This window comes from Petaurus breviceps, unplaced genomic scaffold, assembly GCF_028583685.1.
Source record: "Petaurus breviceps papuanus isolate PSGF00001 unplaced genomic scaffold, PetGlider_PUasm1.0 90692, whole genome shotgun sequence".
Taxonomy (NCBI): domain Eukaryota; kingdom Metazoa; phylum Chordata; class Mammalia; order Diprotodontia; family Petauridae; genus Petaurus; species Petaurus breviceps.
The window spans coordinates 8,685,836-8,707,987 of record NW_027187313.1 but is presented as its reverse complement, the minus strand read 5'-3'; the positions used below and the strand labels follow the sequence as shown (position 1 = coordinate 8,707,987).

At 39.9% G+C, this 22,152-nt stretch overlaps 1 long non-coding RNA gene across 4 annotated transcripts in view; it reads left to right on the top strand.

The window, feature by feature from the left end:
• Positions 1-22,152, top strand: part of LOC138144157 (uncharacterized) — a 76,354-nt gene that overhangs the window by 38,584 nt on the left and 15,618 nt on the right. For all 4 annotated transcript variants that reach the window (XR_011163872.1, XR_011163873.1, XR_011163871.1 and 1 more), the window contains 2 exons: positions 6,810-6,962; positions 9,910-9,993. This is a non-coding gene — a long non-coding RNA (uncharacterized lncRNA). The remainder of the gene's footprint in view (positions 1-6,809; positions 6,963-9,909; positions 9,994-22,152) is intronic.

Sequence of the window (22,152 nt, the reverse complement as noted above, 5' to 3'; positions counted from 1 at the left end):
TATGTGTATGTGTGTGTGAATGTGTGTAGGTGAGTGTGTATGTGAGTATATGAGTGTGTGTATGTGAGTGAGTGTGTGAGTATTTGAGTGTGCGTATGTGTGTGAATGTGTGTAGGTGAGTGTGTATGTGAATATGTGTGTATGTGAGTATATGAGTGTGTGATTATGTGAGTGTGTGTAGGTGAGTGTGTATGTATGTGTGTGTGAGTATGTGAGTGAATGTGTATAGGTGAGTGTGTGTGTGAATGTGTGTAGATGAGTGTGTGTGTGAGTATGTGAGTGTGTGTGTATGTGAGTATGTGAGTGTGTGTGTGAATGTATGTAGGTGAGTGTGTATGTGAGTATGTGTGTATATGAGTATATGAGTGTGTGTATGTGAGTGTGTGTGTGAGTATGAATGTGTGTATGTGGGTGTGAGTATGAGTGTATATGTGTGTTGGGTATAATGTGAAATCATTCTAGAAAGATAAATTGAAGTCAGGTCATGAAGGGCTCAAAATGCCCAATAGTGGTGTTTTTATTTTATCCTAGAGGCAATAGGGATCTACTTCTTGAGCTGGATAGTGAGACCTATGCTTTCAGAATACTGATTTATGAGCTCTGTAGATGATAAATCAGAGAAAGGAGAAATAGGATGCAGAGAGATTAATTTTGAAGCTATTGCATTTGCCTAGGTGAGACATGCTGAAAGCCCTAGACTAGGATTATGGCCATGTGAATGGGAAGAGAGCATGAAAGTAGAACTGACATGCCTTGGTAATTTATTAGACATGGAGAGTAAGTGCAAGTAGAAGCGATAAGGAAGATTCCTACATCATGAATTTGGGTTGACTGGAAGGGTGATGACAAAAATAGGGAAATTAGAAGGAGTGGACTTGAATAGGAAGAGAATGAATTGTTTTAAAACCTACTGAGTTTAAAAGCCCTAGGAGACATCTAGGTGATATTAAGCAGATAGTTGATGATGCAAGACTAGAACTCAAGAGAGGGTTTAGGACAGGATAGGAATCATGCTTATAGGTGATAATTAGGTCCATGTTACTAAATATTATTTATGTTTAAGAAATGAAAGAGATCAGATTCTTATAATTTACTCATAAAACTCACACATTTATTTTATAAATGCTTTCTTCAAGAAGAGCAACACTGAATGGGAAGAACATCAAACATTTTCACCAAAAATGAAATTGACTATTTCTTGACAGGAAATAACTGGTTACTGATGTGAGAGTAATTTCAAAATCAGCTGTCTGTGACTAATCAGATCCCTGACTGGTTACAACAAAGGTCAAAATCAACTACAAATTAGAGAGAAGGATATAGATGAGAAGATACTGCATACAGGTACAACTCCCACTTGACCTATTTAAACGTGTTGTTGACTATGAAAAGTGGAAAATAATAAAAGTAAAGACATTGATTCTGATTATCACCATTTCTTAGAAAAAATTAACCAATGAAAAAAAGTTGAAACAATGAGGAACTAAAAGAATCCTAAAACTCTTCAGTAAAACAAAACAAAAACAAATTGAAAGCAAAAACAAAAACCCTTGATCTCTTTTCCAAGCAGGAAGAACACCACTGGTTTAGAGTGAAAGGTCTTTAGGAAAACATTAGACAGAAAGATTATGGATAGTTAAGAGACATTTCACCTCACACAAAAAAAGTGAAAAGCAGTGGAAAGGACACAGCCTTCAGAAATATCAATGTGAGATTCATCTAGGAAGATATTTATGGGTAAAACTGGAAGACAGTAGATGGACATAACATGGAATAGGCTAGTATTGTTGTAGTAATCTATTCTCATTATCAGTGATAATGGGTCGAACCATTATAATTTGAATGGAAAGAGGAAAGAGTTTGGAAATATTAGTTCAAATTTTTGTGAAAAGAAGGGGTTAGATTAGATAGCTTTAGAAGTATCAGCTTCAGAGTATTCTATCTTCCCACAAACTCAGTACTCTCTACACTATGTGAGGAAATGCATTTTGGAAGAGGATTTGGGGAATGGTGTAACCTAAACAAATACATTCAAAACAATGTTTTTAGAGGTTATAAAATATTTAAATAAAGCATACCAAAGTTAGAAAGATTTCAAAAGAATAGGAAAGATCAGTACCATTTTAAATATTCCTCTTCTTCCTTCTCCTCCTCTCCCCCAACCCCACAGATCACTGAGAATAGAAAATGTCATTTCATATTCTTTCTTTTGGATGTCTAATATTTAACACAGTGCCGGGTATGTTCATTGTTTTTTGGTCATTTGTCACGTCTGACTCTTTGTGACCCCATTTTGGTTTTTCTTGGGAGTTACTTTGCCATTTCCTTCTTTAGCTCATTTTACAGATGCAGAAACTGAGGCAAACAGGGTTAAGTGGCTTGCCTAGGGTCAAACAGCTACTGAGTGTCTAAGGCCAGACTTAAACTCAGGAAGATGAGTCTTTCTGACTCCAGACCTGGCACAATATCCTAACATGCCACCTAGTCATCTGGCACATAGTAGGTGATTAATAAGCTTGTTGACTTGACTATAAAACCTTTTTGAAAATGGTTCACTCAAACATTCTTTAGCAAAAATGTTATAAAGGAAAAAGCAAAAATTTTTTTTTTTCTGCAGGAGAACATATCAGTCTGGGTCAGGCCTAACAATTCAAGATTGAGAATTAAAATGCAAAGCACATTCATGGGCAATAAAATGTAATTAAGAATCAATTTTAAAGTAAGAGAGGAAAAGAACAAAGCTTTTAAGGTTAAAAGAATTTGCATTTTCTTTTTGGTTCTGATCATTTCTTTTTTTTTCAATTTCTTTATTTATTTTTAGTTTTCAACATTCATTTCCACAAGATTTTGAGTTGCAAATTTTTCTCCCCGTCTTTCCCCTACCTCACCCCAAAATAGCAAGCCTACTGAATACCCCTTCCCTCAATCTGTTCTCTCTTATATCCTCCCCCATACCCCCCCCCAACTTTCTAATAGGGCAGGATAGGTTTCTATACCCCAGTGCCTGAGTATACATATTTCTACTCATAGGATTATAGATGCAGAGCTAAAAGGGACCTATGAGATCATCTTGTCCTTATTTTACAGAGGAAGAAACTGAGACCCAGGATGATTAAATGACTTACTCATGATGACATAGACAATAGACATCAGTGTCTAGATTTGAGTCCAAATAGTCTGACCCCAAAGCCCTGTACTCATGCTAATGGGTAGAGAAGTTCTTTGGATTAGTTCATCAATTCATACATCCTGAGCAGGCACTGAATGAGAAAATGGGCTGACCACAAATTTGAATAGAGGGAGTAAATTAGGCTGGATTACATTTGGGAAATTGTGTAGCACTTTCAAATGCCCCAAGATGCCGCTTGCCAATGATACCCATCTTTTAAACAGAATGTTTTCCCAGTAACACTTGATAATCATTAAATATCATATTTTGGCCAAAGTCTGAATTAATCAAACAAATTGCTCTGATTGATATAAAAATACCTTTCCCTCTGTTAGCAACTTCAAAGACCAGAGGTAAGATCCCCCATATCTTGGTGACGAGGTACGGGCTCTGGGAGCCCCTTTGAGCTCTCCTTCAGTCCTTGAAGTACAGGCTCTGGGAACTCCCCTTGAAGGAAGATGGATTGAAGTTGCCTACTTAATGGCCTTCATTGAATTTTCTCAGAACAAGGTTCTCAGGAAAGACTGTAAGATGCTTGAAGCTAGAGACTCTCCACAAAGGGGCAATGGGAACCAATTAAATGACCCCTTTCCTATGGCTTCAGCCCCAGCCCCTCCCTGCTCTGAACTCCTGCTCAGGTCCCAGTCACCAGTCTCACTGAGGCAGCTCCCCCAGACCCTTCTGCTATACCCCAACCCTTTTCCCCTTGGTTCCCCTTCCCTTTACATCTAGCCCAACACCCCTCATTTCCTGCCTCCTACATCATCCAAATCTCTTACCCTGCACTCCCAGCATGGCCCCTCCCCCCTCAGGGACCCCTGCTTAGGTCCCAGCCACTGGTCTTGCTGAAGTGCCACTCTCTGTGCCCCCCCCCCAGGCAACACCCACTCAGGCCTCAGCCCTACCCCTGAAGCAGTGATAGAAGTATCTCCTTTTCTGACCCCTTCCCCTCCTCAGGTGCCAGCTGATCTTCCCCGTTGCTAGCTGGATCCCCTAGTCTTGCAGTCTGATTCAGTTCAGCCAGCACTCCCCAGTCACTCTCTCACAGGAAGTGGGACTTCCAATCTCCCTTCCCAAGCCCCTGTCCACACACCACCTTCAGGGCTTTTTCCCTTAAAGGAAGCACCTCTCTTGTCTGGTGGGACAACTAGAGTGCATGACCCATTCTCCATTTCAGATTTCAATCAAATTAAAGAAAAGTTGGGTAAGTTCTCTGAAAACCCAACAAAGTTTACTGAAGGCTTTTGGGACTTATCCCCTGCAATTTGAGCTTTCTTGGGGTGATTTGCACATCCTCTTCTCTACCTGTTGTTTCACTGAGGAGAAGAGGGGAATCTGGGAACAAGCCCCAAAATTTGGGAATCGTTTGGCTAGCAATGACCCCAGAAAATACCCTCCAGGAACAGCTGCTGTTCCCACTAGTGACCCAGGATGGGACTATCATATACAGGAAGAAAGAGAAAAGAAAGACTATATGGTACTTTGTGTGTTAGAAGGCCTAAGAACTGCATTTCAAAAGCAAGTAAATTATCAAAAAGTTAGAGAAATTTCTCAGACAAATCAATAAAACCCCACCCTTTTCCTAGATAGACTTGCAAAGCTATTAAAAGGTATACAAATTTAGATCCTGACTCTATAGAAGGGGCAGCAATCCTTAACATGTATTTTATTAGTCAGTCTGCCCCAGATATTAGGAGGAAACTGCAGAAATTGGCAAAGGGACCCCAAACACCTCAGGCCCAATTACTGGAGATGGCCTTTGGAGTTTTTAATAACAGAGACCTGGTTGCAGCAGAGGAGAAAGAACACAGGGAATGAACCAGAGACCAAGAACATGCTCAATTCTTGGCTGCTGCCATGGCCAGGAAAAGCTCCTCCAGGGGACCCCCTTGGAGGAAGCCCAGTCACTTGGGCAGTGGGGAATCCTGCTTTCCTTGCCACAAGAAGGGTCACTGGTCCAAGGAGTGCCCCTCCAGGGTCCCCCCCCCCAGTAGGAGCCCCAGGAACCAATGTTTCTAGAACCATGTCCATCTAACCAGGAGGGATATTGAAGAAAGGATTTTCCCTGAGGTTGTAAAAGTGGTAGAGCCACCTCCCAGTACCCTGTCTTCCAGTCTTCTCAAGACTTGGAATGACAGGGAAGCCTGGGGCTTGGCAGTGCTCCCACTTTCTCCATCTCTCACTGAATTCTGGGCAAGCATCAAGGCTGAAGGTAAGGTTACCCACTTTATTATGGCTAAGTTCTCTGTTCTAAGCAATTGGTTCTACCCTCCCCTTGACCAGTCAGGTCAGGGCCATGGAAGGGGAAACTACAGAATGTTTCCACACATACCCAGTCCCCTGCCTATTTGAGGATCTCCTTCCTTATGCTCTCCTCTTAATCTGTCCTCTTGTTGGGAAGGGACCTGTGGGTGAAATTGGGAAGCCAATTTTCTCTGGCTAAGCCTCCCAGATCTCCCCTGTTCCTTCAGAAGTATGGGAGATAGTTGAGTCAATAGTTGGGATCAGGAAATTCCTGGGTGAGCTACTTCTGTAACACCAGCATTTGTTTGACTCCTAGATCCTAAAGTGTTCCCCCAGAGTGGTTTATATCCAATTAAGCCCAAGGCCTGGGAGGGACTGCAACCATTAATTGCTACTCAAGGCCCTAACTCATTCTGTCTAGAGTGGGGCCCAGACCACCAGGTGAAAGCTTTTGAGACTTTGAAAACTAAATTGACCACCACTTCAGCTTTACCCAATCTAGGAAAAAAACCTTTTACTCTCTATGACGATGGAAGGAGAGAACAGCCTTTGGGAGTTACTGACTGTTTTTGAAAACTATTAGCTTCTGTGGCTGCTATTGCTTTCTGATAAGGTATGGGATCTGGGAGCCCCCTTGAGCTCTCCTTGAGTCCTTGAGGTACAGGCTCTGGGAACCTCCCTTGGACTCTTGATTAAATCATCCCATTTGATGAGGCATTTGCATGAGGCAATAAGTCTTAATTGTGGCTGAACCCAAGCCTCTGTTACTAGATTTCCCACCCTACCTTACTAGACTTCCTACCCTCAGTAACTTGACTTCCCAATCAAAGTGTAGATCCATCCTTGACCTGGCCTAGCCCACCATTGTTTGTAGTTTCCAGGTAGCCTCCAGCAACTTCCCACCCTTAATCACTCATTGACCTCATCTGACTTCTCCTGAAGACCCTCCTCAAACTCCTCCTCTAGACCACCCCTGGATCCCTCCCACAACCTTCTGTATATAAGACCCCATCTTAGACCATGTGGTGTGAGAGCTCCATGGAAGAGTAAGAGCAGTAGAATGACCTAGCACAGATTTACTCTGTGTCTAATGCAAGTGAACTTTTAGTAAATTTTACCTGTCTTTGGCTGAGAGACTTGAGTTGAATTCATTCAGCAGGACCTGGCACATTGGTATTTAGGGGTCTCCAGAGCAACCCTAACCCTCTTAGTGGGTAACCTCTTCACTTTTCATGTGCTAAATGTCCATAGAACAGTATGGAAAGAAAAGGGATATCTGACAGCGTTTTTGGCCTTGCCATAGTCATCTTTAATTCCAACCAGGGAAATTTTCTTTTTTTTGGTAACTGTTTGGTCTTCATTTGCTTAACCTCCTTGCCATGTTTGTGTCCTCCAGGGTTCAAGCCATCAACCTCTGGATGACCACTAAGGCTATGCAAATCTCCAACTGAATCCAAGTTCTCCAACCCACTGGACCTGGCATCATCCACATTCCAGAGTCTGACCCCTTGAATGTGAAGTCTGACCCCCTTGAATGGGACCCAGAGAGGTATGGACAGCTCTACACCCCTTGACAGCAGGAAGCACTTCCAGAAGCTGAGACATTTGCCCTTGACCCCAAAGGAATTTGGGTTCTATTTGTTTGAGGGGGGAATGATGAGGTACAGTGTCTGGGTACCTCACTTGAACTCTGATTAAATCATCCCATTTGGGGGCGGCCAGGTAGCACAGCGTAAGATCACCGGCCCCAGTGTTGGGATGACCTGGAGATCAAATCCAGGCTCAGATACTTAGCACCACATCCAGAAATAACTGGCTGTGTAACCTTGAGCAAGTTACTTAACCCCAATTGCTTAAAAAAAAATCATCCCATTTGATGAGGCATTTGCATGAGGCCATAAGCCTTACATTGTGGTTGGGCCCAGACCTCTGTTACTAGACTTCCCACCCTTGAGCCTATCAAAATATCAATCCACCCTTGAACTAGCCTAGCCCACCATTGTCTGTAATCTCCAGGTAGCCTCCAGAAACATCCCCCCCTTAATCACTTATTCACCTCATCTGACTCCTCCTGAAGACCCTCCCCAAACTCTTCCTCTAGACCACCCCTAGATTCCTCCCACAACTTTCTGTATATAAGATCCCATCTTTCCTCCATGTAGGGTGGAATGCCATAAAATGACCTAGCACAGACTTACTCTGTGTCTACTATAAGTGAACTTTTAATAAACTTTACTTTTCTTTGGCTGAGAGAAGACTTAAGTCTAATTCATTTGGCAGAACCCAGCATGTTGGTATTTTGGGGTCTCCAGAGCATCCCTAACCCTCTTTATGGGTAACCTCTTCATTGGAACTTACTACATTCTGAGACCATAAAATGTAAATAGATCCTACTCTGTTTGTTGTCAATTTGCATTTATAACCAAGGAACTCTTTTTTACATATAGATGGTAACAAATGGAAGTCATAAAGTTTTGTAGTGTGGTCATCCTGAATTGGGATGTTTCTGAAATGTGTAAAAAGTCTTATGATTCCTCTGCTCATCATTCAAGACTCTAGTCCTGCACTCTTTGTACAAGTGATGCTAGCCTTAAGGGAATAAGGAATAAATTCTGTAATTTTTATATTACCATTTGTTTGTCTCCTTTAACCAAACTCTTTCTAGAGGTCAACACACTATACAACCATGAATCATAGGACACCATGATTTTGGAAGAATCAAAATTGCATTTGACCCAAAGAATGGCACCTAGGTGGCACAATGGACACAGTGCTGGGCCTGGAGTCAGTTCAGTATAGAATCAGTTCACACAGAATGGTAGATTTTGAACTGGAATGGAATTTAAGGGCCAAGAAGTACTACTGTCTCATTTTAAAGACAAAGGCACAAGATAAGTGTCTTGCTAAGGGTCATATAACTAGTAAATGTCTCAACAAGACTCAAACCTAAGTCTTCCTGATTCCAATTTCAATGCCTTATTTACTCTACCATGCTGTTTCTTTGAGATAATCTATGCAAAGCACTTTGCAAATCTTAGAATTCTACATAAATGTCAGACTGGGAATTAAGGAGGGAGAGGAGAGATGAACAGTCAGAGTTTTGCACTGGTATTCATGAAATATTAATAACAAGTCAATAAATATCTATTAAACACCAACTATGTGCCAGACACTGTGCTAAGTGCTAGGGATAAAAAACAGGTCCTACCCTCAAGGAGCTTATAGTTTAATGGGGAAGACAACAAGCAAGCAAATTTACACAAACTACGTATAGGATAACTAGGAAACAGTTAAGAGAGGAAAGGTACTAGATTAAGGAGTGCTGGGAAAGTCTTTTTGTAGATGAGATTTTAACTAGGACTTAAAAGAAGCCACAGAAGCTAGGAGGTGGAGGGAGGAGAGAATTCTAGGAATGGGGGAAATTCCAGTCCAGAGAAAATGCCCAGAGCTGAGAGAAGTGTCTTGTTTGGAAGGAGTATTTTGGTGTGTTGGATGGATCCTTCAGAGAGGAATTATGGAAGAATACACACATGAGAAGAAGGATAAGAAGGTGAGGAAGGGACTAGATCCAACAACATATCAAAGAAATATAAAGTCTTACACAGGGTATCAAAAGCAAGTTTCCCACCTCTTGACTAAGTGGTGATAGAAGAGAGGTGTGGACTAAGGCCTGCATCAATAAATCTATATCTATCTCTTCACATGTACATATATCTGTATCTACACACATACAAAAATGTGTGTATGTGTGTGTGTATGTGTATTTTTTCAGATACTTCCTGTGTGTGGAAGGGTCGTTTGTTGCCCTTCGTTCCTTAAGAGAACCAAAATATTACTAAGTTGGGGTCAAGGTACAGTGTGTATGACTGTTGCTGATCAGGCTGACATGAGCTCAGAAGACTCTACCACAGGTTGGGCACAAATAGTAGACACAGATCTCAACATTTGGAGTGGATGTCTTTAAATTTGCACGTCATGTTTCTTTTGAACTACTGCGATTCTGCTTTGTTGATACAGCACAGTGCCTTCTTTGATGTGGGTGTGTCATGCTGAATGGTCCTGTGCTAGTGTTTCCCATGTCTCATAACTGATTGCAAAGTTCTTCAGAGAGACCTTGAGAGTGTCCTTGTATTGCTTTTTCTGACCTTTGTGTGAGCACTTGCCTTGCGTGAGTTCTCTGTAAAATCGTCTTTTAGGCAAACATACATTTGACATTTGAACAACATGGTCAGCCCATTGGAGTTGCACTCTCTGCAATTGAGTTTGGCTTGGCAATCTAGCCTGAGAAAGGACCCCTCTTCCCTGCCCCCTGCTTCCCCAAGTGTCCAGTATCTTATCTTGCCAGGTGATCTTCAGAATCTTCCTAATTCAAATGGAAGTGCCTTTGTTTCCTGGCATGGTGCTGGCATATTGTCTAGGTTTTACAGGCATACAGCAGCTCTGTAGATCTTCAGCTTGGTATGCATCCTAATACTCTTTTCTCCCACACTTTCTAGCCTTCCAAACACTGAGTTAGCTCTGAAAATGCATGCGGAAACCTCTTCATCTATGTGTACATCCCTGGAAAGTATACTGCCAAGGTGGGTGAACTTATCCCCAGTATTCAAAACTTCTTCATTTGCTATAACCAGTGGTTCCATGTATAGATAAGTGTGGTGCTGGCTGGTAGATAACGTGTTTGCTTGGTGTTAATTGTTTGTTTGTTTTTTTAAAGCAATAAGGGTTAAGTAACTTGCTCAAGGTTACACGGCCAGTTATTTCTGGGTGTGGTGCTAAGTATCTGAGCCTGGATTTGATCTCCAGGTCATCCCGACACTGGAGCCGATGCTCTTACTCGCTGAGCCACCTGGCTGCCCCTGGTGTTAATTGTTAAGCCAAAATTAGCACCAGCATCAGAGAATGGATCCATACTGTGTTGCATCTTAGCCCCAGAGGCTGCATTGAGTGTGTAATCATTTGCAAACAAAAAAATCACACGCCAATTCTCTCTCTATTTTTATCTTGGCTTGTAGCCTTGTCAAGCTAAATATTTTAGTTAGCATGGTAGCTGACCTTGATGCAGTTTTCATCATTGTTGAAGGCATCTGACATCATGCTAAAAGCACAGGAGCATGCACACAGCCCAGTGGCTAAAGCATTGGCATCTATGCAACTAAGTGGCACAGTGGATAGAACATCAGGCCCAGATTCAGAAAGATCTGAGTTCAAATCCTAGCCCAGACTCTTAATAGCTGTGTGATGCTATGCAAATCTCTTAAATGCTATTTGCCTCAGTCTTCTCATCTATAAAATGAGGATAAAAATAGCACCTACTTCCATGGCTTTTGTGAGGATGAAATGAGGTTTTGAAGAGGACCAATGACATCACGGGATGATGTCTAAACTTGCGAGGGAATTGGATTTAAGAGGCAGACTTGTACAAAGTCCTCAGCCTCACTCTCTCTTCCAGAGTCATTCAAGTACAGTAGCAAGACAAAAGTTAGGATGAGTGGTGATGGCCCAGAATGCAGTGGATGACCTTGGTGTTTCTGATGTCTGGCCAAGCTCTAAGAGATCCGTGGTGCCTGCTTCAGCCACCTTCATGGCCATTGGAACAGATTGTTCTCATCTGCTTGATCTTCTAGGAGGAGTCTTCACATGCTTAGGGTGGACGTCCCCCTAATTCACCAATGGCTTTGAGGCCTGTTGGCTACGGTCAACCTGGTCTGCTCGTTGGCTGAGATGGTTTTACTGGAGTGTGACCCTTGTGTATGCTACAGCTTCTTGGAGCCAAAGGTGACAGGTGGATGAGCAGCCCTGAAAAGGGCTTGGGGAACCCTCTCACCAGAGGCGCTAGTCCTCATACACACCAGTCAGTACAAGTACATGTATGTGGTTAGTCAGATGTACTTTTGATAACCTTCAATTTGTCTACAAATTAGCATACTGTTGTACATTGAAGTTAAACTTGTTTTCTGCAAATAGCACCTTTGTATAAGAGGATACTTCCTCATAAGAAGCATCTGGGCTAAACCTTGGGGATCTCTGACTTATATCTGACTTATTGCCTCTAGGAGATGCTAGAAAAATCCATGTTTGTCTCTTCTCCATGGTCCTTTTGTTGGAAAGCCTCATAAACCTTCAAATATAAAACATTTTTATTTTTACTGTAAGGTCATAGAAAGGATACCCACCTGAGTTCATAGAGTTGAGAAAGCACTACCATGGATGGGACTCTGCAACAGTGGGCAGGACTTGCGACCCAATCATTCATAATGAGGCTCCAAGTAAAAAAACCTGATTAAGAAGCTTCTTCAATACTTCACATTTCTAGAGTATTTATAGATGGCAAAGCACTTTCATGGACATTATCATATTTTATCCACATGATAATCCTTTGTTTTTGTAAATTTTAAACTTAAATACAAAATGAGAAAAGAAACAAACAAAAGCATAGCCATGTACATAGCAGACCATACGAGAGAATTCAACATAAAACAATAAATTTCCATTTCAAGAAAACCTATATAATAAATATGACACATTGTCTTCAAAGCTGCCCAGCTTTTCTTTGCTTCCTTGTTGGTTTTCTTTTGTTCTCTGCTGTGTACTTTTTGTTTTATTTTTCCCCTCCCTCCCCCTGCCCCATCCTAAAGAAGACTGCAATTAAGTGTGGATACACATATATGCACATATACACTCATACACATACATGTAAGACCATAGTATGCTTATTTTCACCTGTCATCTGTTTCTCTGAAGCTACATAGCAGCTTCCTTCATAAGTCTAAGTGTTTCCATGTTTTTATAAATCAACCAGATCATCATCTCCTACACAACAGCAACATTCCAACCCAATCACATCCTATCTGAGAGATTGTCTATAAAAATTCTCCGCCCCCACTCCAATTTTCTCCATTTCTTCTGTTGTTGACTACATAGATTTTATTTATACAACATATTCATTAAAATAATCAAAATTATTTTTTTTTTACAATGCAACAATGTTCTCCCCTTATAGTTTAAGGTCTGATACTGCTGAATCTACTTCCTTTATGTCCCCTTTTTCCTGGTTTCTTTGAAGTTCTTCCAAATGAACTTTGTTATTATTTTTTCTAGCTCACTAAAATAATTTTTAGTAGTTTAACTGAGGTGACATTGAGTCAATAGATTAGGTAAAATTGTTATTTTAAAAATTATATTGGCTTTATCTACCCATAAACAATAAATATTATTTCAATTATTTAGGTCTGAATTTATTTGTATAAAAAGTATTTATGTTCATGTTCATATAGTTCCTGTATCTGTTTTGGCAGGCATACACTCAGGTATTTTATGCTGTCCAGGTATTTCAAGCAGTCTAAAGCAATATCAAACAATATTGCTGTCAGTATAGTTTCTTTATTTTTCATTTCTAATTTAATCTATTTTAATTTTATCTGAGATCATGATGACTATCCCTGTTTTTTCTTATATACTAAATTCTACTTTTGCCCTTTATTTTATCTTTGTCTATATCTTTCATTTAAAAAATATTTCCTAAAAGCAACATATTGTTGAATTCAAATTTTTAATCTGCTGTCCATTTCTGTTTTATGGGTAAATTCAACCCCTTCACATTCTAAGCTACAATTATTTGTGTATTTTCCTCCTTCCTATTTTTCCTCATTATCCCTCTGCCTTTATTTACCCTATTCCTCCTCACTCCTCTGCTTTACTTCTACCTGCTACCTTGCCCTCCTATTCCTTGATCTACCTACCCCTCTAACAGTCCCTCTCTTATCCTCTCATTCCCCCCCCCATCCCCTTGCTCTCTTATTTCTTTCTGAATTTAGAAGACTTTTATACCCTTCTACATATACATGTTATTCCCTCTTTAACCCATTCCCAATGATAGTTAGGTTCCAGCACTACCCATCCTCCCCCTACTAACTTCTTCTGTATCAGTTTTTCCTTTTATGCCTCATTTGTATGAACTAATTGCTCCTTTTTATCTTTTGCTACATAGTTTTATTTTTTTTTAGAATCACCCCATCATACTCAACTCAGCCCATGCCTTTCTTCCAAACTTCCCAAATAATGACAATTATAAGAGTACTGCTAATATTTTCACATATATGAAGTAAACAATTTGACCTTATTGAGTCTCTTATAATTGTTCTTTAATATTTACATTATATTTCTCCTGGAAGTTATCTGTCAAATTTTTCCTTAAGTTCTAGGGTTTTCATTACAAAAACTTGAAAGTCTTTGACTTCATTAAATATCCCTCTATTTTTTTTTCATTTAAGATAATACTTAACTTTGCTAGGTAAATTACCCTTGATCATAACCCCAACTCTTTTGCTCTCTGGAATATAATATTTCAAGACCTACAATCCTTCAATAGAATACCTGCTAGGTCTTGTGAATCCTTATTGTAGCTCCATGCTATTTAAATTTTTTGTTGTTGTTGCTTCCAATGTTTTTTCCTTAACATGGAACCTCTGAAATTTGACCATGATATTACTGTGTTTTCTTCCTGAGGTCTCTTTCAGGTGGTGATGCAGTAGATTTTTTTCTATTTCTATTTCTACTTTGCCTTCTTGTTCTAGAACTTCAGGGAAATTTTTCTTAATAATTTCTTGTATTATTTTATCAAAAGTCTTCTTTTGAATCATAATTTTCAGGTAGTCTGACTATTCTTATGTTTTTCTCCTCAATCTATTCTCTAGATCAGTTGTTTTTCTAATGAATTTCACTTTCTCTTCTATTTTTTCATTCTTTTGGTTTTGTTTTATAATTCTTGATTTTTAGAATGTCTTTAGCTTCTCCTTACTCAATTTTAGTTTTCAAGGAATCATTTTCTTAAGTTTTTGATTCTCTATTTCCAGTTGGTTGATTTTCTTTTCATATTTTTCTTGGATTGTTCTTATTCTTTTTCTAATTTTTCTTCAATGTCTCTTATTTGATTTTTAAAGTCTTTTATAAGTTCTTCCATGAACTCTTTTTGCTCTTGGGACCATTTGACATTTCTCATTGAAAAGGGAGTGACTTTTTAAGCTCGATTATCTTCTTCTAAATACAAATCCTGATCTTCTTTATCCCCATAGTAACTATCTATGGTTGAGTTCTTTCTCCTTTGCTTGCTCATTTTTATTTAGTTTTTGTTTTATTTTGTTTTTAGAAGCCATAAGTGTAATCAAGTTGCAGTCCTGAGGTAGGGGGAATGATGCCCCAAGCCTCAGGTCTTCTTTCTATTATTTTCTGAAGTCTGTGTCAGGGCCCAACCTTGGGCTTTCTTCTACACTGCTAAGCCATGGTTAGGGCCTTCAGCCATACTTCTACAAATGATCTTGCTCCCTTTGGTTCTTCCTGTGGCTACTACAGCTGTCCTCACTACCCCAAAACTGACACCAGGGACTCTGCTCTCCTGCAAGTGTACAGAGCCAACAGGGTCCCTGCCCCTGGCTCCTGCACTCACCAGGTGTGTACTAGCTCCTTTTCTCTGCAGCTACAGCCTGGGATGCATCTCAACAGCACAGTTGTGATTGGCATCCCTTGACAGAGGAAGGTCCTTCAGGCTTCTTCTATCCAACCTTCAGACCAGCACACTGTTTTTGAGATGAAAGTTTCTAAGGCTGAGGCTATGCCCTAAGGCTTGTTGATTTGTTGAGAGTTGGCCTGGAGGTATTTGTACTTCACTCAGGCCAAACCTCTACCCCTGAAGGTCCCTTCTTTCAGGAGGTCTTCTCAAATTGTCTTAGGAGGACAACTGCTTTATCATGTGCTTATTTCTGCTGTTCTGAGGTGGTGTTCTATTTTTTTTTTTTTTTTTTTGTGGAGGAAATTTGGATACCTGAAAGTTTTCGGACCTAGTCTGCCATCTTCCCAGAATCCTCCTCTATATGATAATCCTAAGAGAGGCAAGTGGAGTAGTTATTGTCATCTCTACCATGAAGATGAGGAAACAGGCTGAGTGACATTCTAGTACTTGTTTAAGGTTCCACAGTCAAGAATGTGGTGAGATAGACAGTTGAACTAAGACTTCTGACTTCTGTCCAGTGCTAAATTTTTGGGAAGCCATTCCATCTTTTCCTTCTACTCCTAAGTCCAAGTGTAATGCTGCTGGAAGGAATCATGCTGGTGAGATCTAACACAATTCTAATCTCAATTTATGCCATCTAACCTCCATGTCACTGCTCCATGGCAATCTGTTACTGACTTTCTATGATAGTCCTCACAAAGGATACTCCAAACTTTTCTTCCCTCCTCAAACTGACTTTATGCACACCCACTTTCTTTTGGAGGGTGACCTTGCTTCCCTACTTTGCTGAGAAACTTGAGTTCATCAAACAAGAATTTCATCAATCTCACCTCTTCTATTTCTGTAAACATTTCAGTTTCCTTACCCACCCTCACTTCCTTCCCTTCACTCCAGAAAGAAGTGGTCATTCTTCTTGCCTCCTTTGTATTGCATAAAAATTCAAAATCTAACTGTTAATATAACTAATTGTTATTTTTTGAAACAAGCTGTTGGGGATTTGCCTTAAACACTGAAAAGTTCTCGTTATTTCTTTTATTGTTGTGGATTAGATGCTTGTGTTGTGTTAGGTAAGGTTTGATATAATCTATTCATTAATTACAGAGTGTACTTATAGCTGTTTTCTTCTTCCTGGGCATTCCATGCCAAGCGTAGCATAGACTTCCTGTGTTGGTACCATGCTCATCAATCTGCCCCAGATGGTGAGGATTTCTGACTCTACCCATTAATCTCCTTCTGATGTAATTCCTGGGTCTTCATTCTCTTTTCACTCATACTGGCACAGAGTCAGCTGCTTTGGCCCAGAAGGATTCAAAGATAAGAAACAAGAAGCATTTTTTCTAATTCTCTTAGTGGCTAAAGACTGAAGATTGGTTTGAGCAAAACTGAAAAAAAAATTAGGGTGTTTTCCATAGTTAGAAGAAAAACTTGATATATGTATAGGACTTTGGACTGTGTTTGGTGGGTTTGAATCAAACACTCAAGAAGTATTTACTAAATATCTCCTATGTGTTGGCACTGTGCTAGGCACTAGGGGCATGAAACAGAAACAGTAAGTAATCCTGGGCTTTGCTATGTACTAGTTACATGATCTATAACACTGAATTTCTCTGAGCCTCATTTTAGATTGAGGATAATGCTATTTGCCCTACCTACTTCTTAGTGCTATAAACTGCCACAAGTTATTGAAATGCTAATTAACATTGCCAGAGGCCTTTTGGAATCTTTTTTATTTCATCTGGTTCCCAGCATGAGGGCAAAGTCTGTCATTTCTTTGTATCTCTCACAATGCCAAGCTGAGTACCTTGCCCAGGTAAGCCATCAATACACATTGATTGTTCTGTAAGATAGGGCACTTCGACTGAAAGATATTTGACAGATTAGGAAATGGAGACCCAGAGAAACACTCAATGTTCCTGCTAGGTGGGAGTCTCAAGTGAGCCCTAGATTTCAAGCTTTGTTTCTATCCCATACTTGCACTTTCACTTTTGCTTTCTTACTCTGGCTGTTGTAGGGCCTGCCTTTCCACCTTCTTTGGGGATGTTGACACTGAGTCAGCTGCTGTGGGTCTGGGGAGTCCAGTCTAGTACATTGTTTTATCTTCAGGCCTTACTTGTCTATGTCCTCTGCTTTATGAGCTCAGCCCTGACGTCAAGTCTCTCATCTGGTAACCTCTAACTCTTATCTTTTTTGCTATCTTTCATCTGGGGTTTCCTTGGGTTTGTTCCAAACAAAGAAGCTTTATCATATTTTTAACTCATTTCCCCCAAAAGAGATTCAACAGGCTCCTTTTTATTATCTATGTTATTTATTTTTTTAAGCAGTCTTCAAAAACCTTAATTCAATTATTCTGTGAGTTCCTCAAGGTTGGGGACCACTTTTTGTCTTTCTTTGTATCTCAGAGTTTAGTACAGCACATAGTAGGTTCTTAATAAATGGTACTGACTATGAGGAAATTCTTCTGTCTAGCATCCTATATGATTCTATGATCTTTTATTTATTTTTGGTGGGGGAAGGCAAGACAATTGGGATTAAGTGGTTTGCCCAAGGTCTCACAGCTAGTAAGGGTCAAGTATGAGTATGAGGTCAAATTTGAACTCTGGTCCTCATGACTCCAGGGTCAGGGCTCTATTCACGGTGCCACCTAGCTGCCCTGATCCTATGATCTTTTGAAACAATATAACATAGTGATTGGAAAATTGGATTTGGAGGAAGATTTGAGCTCAAAGCTAGGTGCAACTGGGGAAATTAGGCAACAAGAATTTATTAAACCTTGTGAAGGAAATGTCATTTGAGCTAAACATTAAAGCGATCTAGGGATTCTAAGAACTGAGGGTGAAGAGTAAGAGCATGCCAGGCATGGGGGAAAGCCTAAGCACAAAAGCACAAAGACAGGAGAATGAATTTGATGTACAGGACACAGCAAGTGCCTTGGTTTAGTTGGACTACTGAGTGTATAAAGGAGAGAAATGTGTGATCATTCTGGAAAGATAGGTCAGAACCAGACTGGGAAGGATTTTCAAGGCCAAACAGAAGAGTTTGTGTTTTTATGGTAGAGACAAGAGAGAGTCACCAAAACTTTTTGAGTTGGGGAGCATTCCGATCAGACTTGAGCTTTTGAAATATCAATTTGGCAGCTGTAGGCATGCTAAATGGAGCCAAGAAAGATTGAGTGCCCAGAGACCAATTAGGAAGGATTTGCAATAGTCTAAGTGAGAAATTACATGGATCTGGATCATGGTTTAGGCATGAATAGAAAGAGTAGAATGGATGGAAGGAGGCAGAATCAAAAAGACTTGGCAAATGATTCTATATGGAGGGGTAGAGAACAAAATTGAAAAGTGGGTGACTCCTTGGTTTCAAATCTTGTTAAATAGAAGAATGGCAGTACACTTGATAGAAATAAGGAAATTAAGAGGGGGAGGAGAAAATAATCAATTCTGTTTTGGACAAGTTGAGCTTGAGATGTCTATTGGATTCCCAAGTGGAGATGTCTAGCAGACAGTTGAGGCTATGGGACTGGAATTGAGGATGAAGTCTTATTAATGAATATGAAGATTTGGGAATCATTTGCAAAAAAGTATAGTTGAACCCCAAAGAGTCGGTGACATTACAGAGAGAGAACGTAGCGAGAAGAGAAGAGGATGCAGGACAAAGCACTAGGATACGCCAACGCCCAGGAGATGACATTTAAAGAAGACTGAGAAGGATTAGTCAGATGGGTAGAAGAACCATGAAGAACAAAAATGAAGCATGAAAATCCATGGTGGAGATAATATACAAGGAACAGGACATGGTCAAGTGTCAGACAATGCAGAGAAGTCAAGAAAGATGAGGACAGAATTGACTGTTGGATTAAGTGATAAAAAGATCATTGGTGACCTTAAGGACAATAGTTTCAGTGAAGTAATAGTGATGAAAGTCAAATTGGAGGGAATGAATGGGAGGTGAGAAAATGTAAGTAATAAGTATAGACAACTGTTTTTTTTTTTTGCCAAGATCTCTAAGGTTCCTTTCAGATATGACATTTCAATTCTAATGACTATTCTGCTTATTTAGTATTTGAGTGTAAACAATGTGTTGAACAATTCATTGACATCTTATTACTGTGTGATGTTGGGTAAGTCACTTACCTCTCTATGTCTTGGTTTCCTCACCAGTGGAATTAGGGGACTGGGATTAAAGGATTTCTAAAATCCTTTTTTGGACTTTGGATTTTTGGCAGTTAGGTAGTACAGTGGATAGAATACCAAGTCTGTGGTCAGAAAGATTCATCTTCCTGAGTTCAAATCTGACTTCAGACACTTACTAGCTATGTGACCCTGGCAAGTCACCTAACTCTATTTGCCTTAGTTTCTTCATCTGTAAAATGAGCTGGAGAAGGAAATGGCAAACCTCTCCAGTGTGAAGAAAACCCCAAATGAGGGTCATGAAGAGTTGGACATAACAGAAAGATGACTGAAGCAATAACAAAGTCCTTTCAACTCCAGCATAATGCTCTATAATTCTGTGATCCATAACAGTCATAGACAAATGCTTCATGAAGAATCACATCCAGACCAACTCCAGAAGATGAAAAACCATATCTAAACTTTTCCCTCTCATCTCCCTAAAATGACTTACCACCCTCCTCTGTTCCTCTCTTATTTCCTCCTCCACTCATCATACACCATAGTATGTATTCCTCTTCATTTATCCCTGCTTTCCTTCTTCCTTTTCATTCTTTAAATTCCACCTTTTTTATCCATTTGTTTAATATTTTAAGGTTCTTTCCCCCCCCCCCCGACATAGCAGTGAATTAATTGGGAAAGGGTCAGGGGCCCTGGGCCGTCCAAGTGCATATCCTATTCTAGATAACATATACATTCTTCATCTACTTGTTTTTTTTCCTATGTGAATTTCCAAGGCTGAAGAAACATGTGCCAGGATTTAGTGCTGATAGAACAATGCTATTCCGATATAAAGCAGAAAAGCCTATCATGGTGATACATGCCTAGAATCCCAGCTACTTGGGAAATGGAGGCTAGCAGCTCTCCTGAATTAGGGAATTCTAAACTGCAGTGAACTACACTAATGGGGTACTTGCATTATGGTTAGCATTGATTTGGTGAGTGCCCAGGAGTAAAAGGCCATCAGTTACCTAAGGAGGAGAGAACTAGTCTGGGATGAAATGGAAATGGGCAAGATAAAAAGAGTCAGTCTTAAAAAATACATATCCATCCACACGTCTACCACAAACGAGGCAGGTATATCCTCATTGTCCTTCATTACCACATCTCCTTTTTGTAAATAGATCAAGGATATGATTAAGGTGTTTTCTGGGCTCTTTTGACTTCTCATTGTGGAACTTAATTTTTTTTTTATTTTACATTAGTTAGACTTTTCTAAGAAGTAGAAATCATCAGAGTTAATACCTTGACTTTTATCCATTTCTCATTCTTTTCTCTAGTCAACAGTTCTTTTAAGTAGGTTGGGTTGGAGCTCTTGTCATTACATACAATATCTTATTTTTATACTTTATTCTATTTTGGTAATAATTTCGATCTTTCCTTTAAGCAATCTATGATATGACTTCACACAGACAGCTGATTCTGAAATGACTCCCACACATGTTGGTAGGCAGTCATTTCCTATTTCCTAAGATATGGTAGATTTTATTTTTGTGCAATGGTGTTCTTCGGTTCTTACCATTTCCAATATATTTCAGCTCCCTTCTTGAAGAAAGTATTTATGATGTGTAAGCTTGAGGCCTCTGAGTAATCTATAAGCCTTTATTCTCTTTCACTGCTTAATCCTGAAACCCATTTTCTACCACATTTTTTGCTGGTCCATGCTGTGAACATCTTTGCATTGAAGTCACAAAAGATTGAGATAGATATTGACTTGACCTGGACTGTTCTGTCCATTCTTTTGTTGAGTTTTTCCACTTCATCTTCTGCATCACATCTTAGAACATACCGTATTAGAATTGTATTTATGTCGTCCTTTTCTTGTGTCCCTCCAGTGTCCCATGAAATAATATTTCTTCTTGCCCATGGGTTCTACCATGAAAACAACTCCTTTATTCTTTCTTGAGGAAAAACTGTGAACTATCTTTCCATTTAGTTTTGACTTCTTAATGCTGTCTACTTTTATTTAGAGCAAGAATGCCAGTATGGGCGAGGTTCTTTTCCTCCAGGTAATTAATGATTGGGCAACTACGTGGCCCAATGGATAGAGCATCAGGCTTGGAATCAGGATTTATCTTCATGAGTCCAAATCTGTCCTCAGACATTTACTAGCTGTGTGATCCTGGGCAAGCCATATAACCCTGTTTGCCTCAGTTTCTTCATCTGTAAAATAAGCTGGAGAAGGAAATGGCAAACTGTTCCAGTATCTCTGCCAAGAAAATCCTAAATGCAGTCATGAGGAATTGAACATGGCTAAAATGATTGAACAACAATTCATGGTGGCTATGATAATCCAGGGAAGTTTGAAAGACTATGGAAAGTAGGAGAGGTGGTTCTGGACAAGGATTTAAGGTGCGATAGAAAAAAATGCTGGATTTGAGTAAGATGAGTTGGCTTTAAATGCTGCTCTGCTACTCACTACATGTGTGACCTTGGTCAAGTCACTTAACCTCTGGGGGAGTGCTGCTAAGTCTCTTCATCTATAAAATGAGGGGGTTGGACTAGCTGACCTGAAACTCCTTTGAGATAAAAACTATGATCCTATGACTGGAAAAGGGCAAAAGTAGTCTTGATTTTCAAAAAGGGAGCAGAGCGTAGAGTCTGCTAAGGTATAGACAGATAGATGAGCTTGCCTTTGATTCCTGGCTGTTTGCCTGCCTCTTCAAACCCACTCCTTCCCACTTTTGAAAAAAAATCTAAGCCCTGGAAAAGTCCTATGACTGTCCCCTGTGGCAGTCCCCATGCTGGGAATCGAAGTGGTTTATCCTCCCACTTAAAGCTGTTGGCCTACTTCTGGATTTTACTGTAACTTGCTAATAGCAGAAGGTGCTGAGGGTGCAGAAAGACCTTTTGTGGGTTTGCTTCTGACACTTTTCAAATTATTTTCAAAACTGTTTAGCATTTCCTGTCTACTGGCACTCTCTCTATATTAAGGACCTTGTGTGCTCATTAATTTTTTTCCTTCCTCTATATTAGTGCTTATTTATACTGTAAACTTGATAAAGCTTTTTTTTCCTTCCCTCCGATAAATGCTGTGAGGTAGAGAGTGCAGGTATTATGATTCCCAC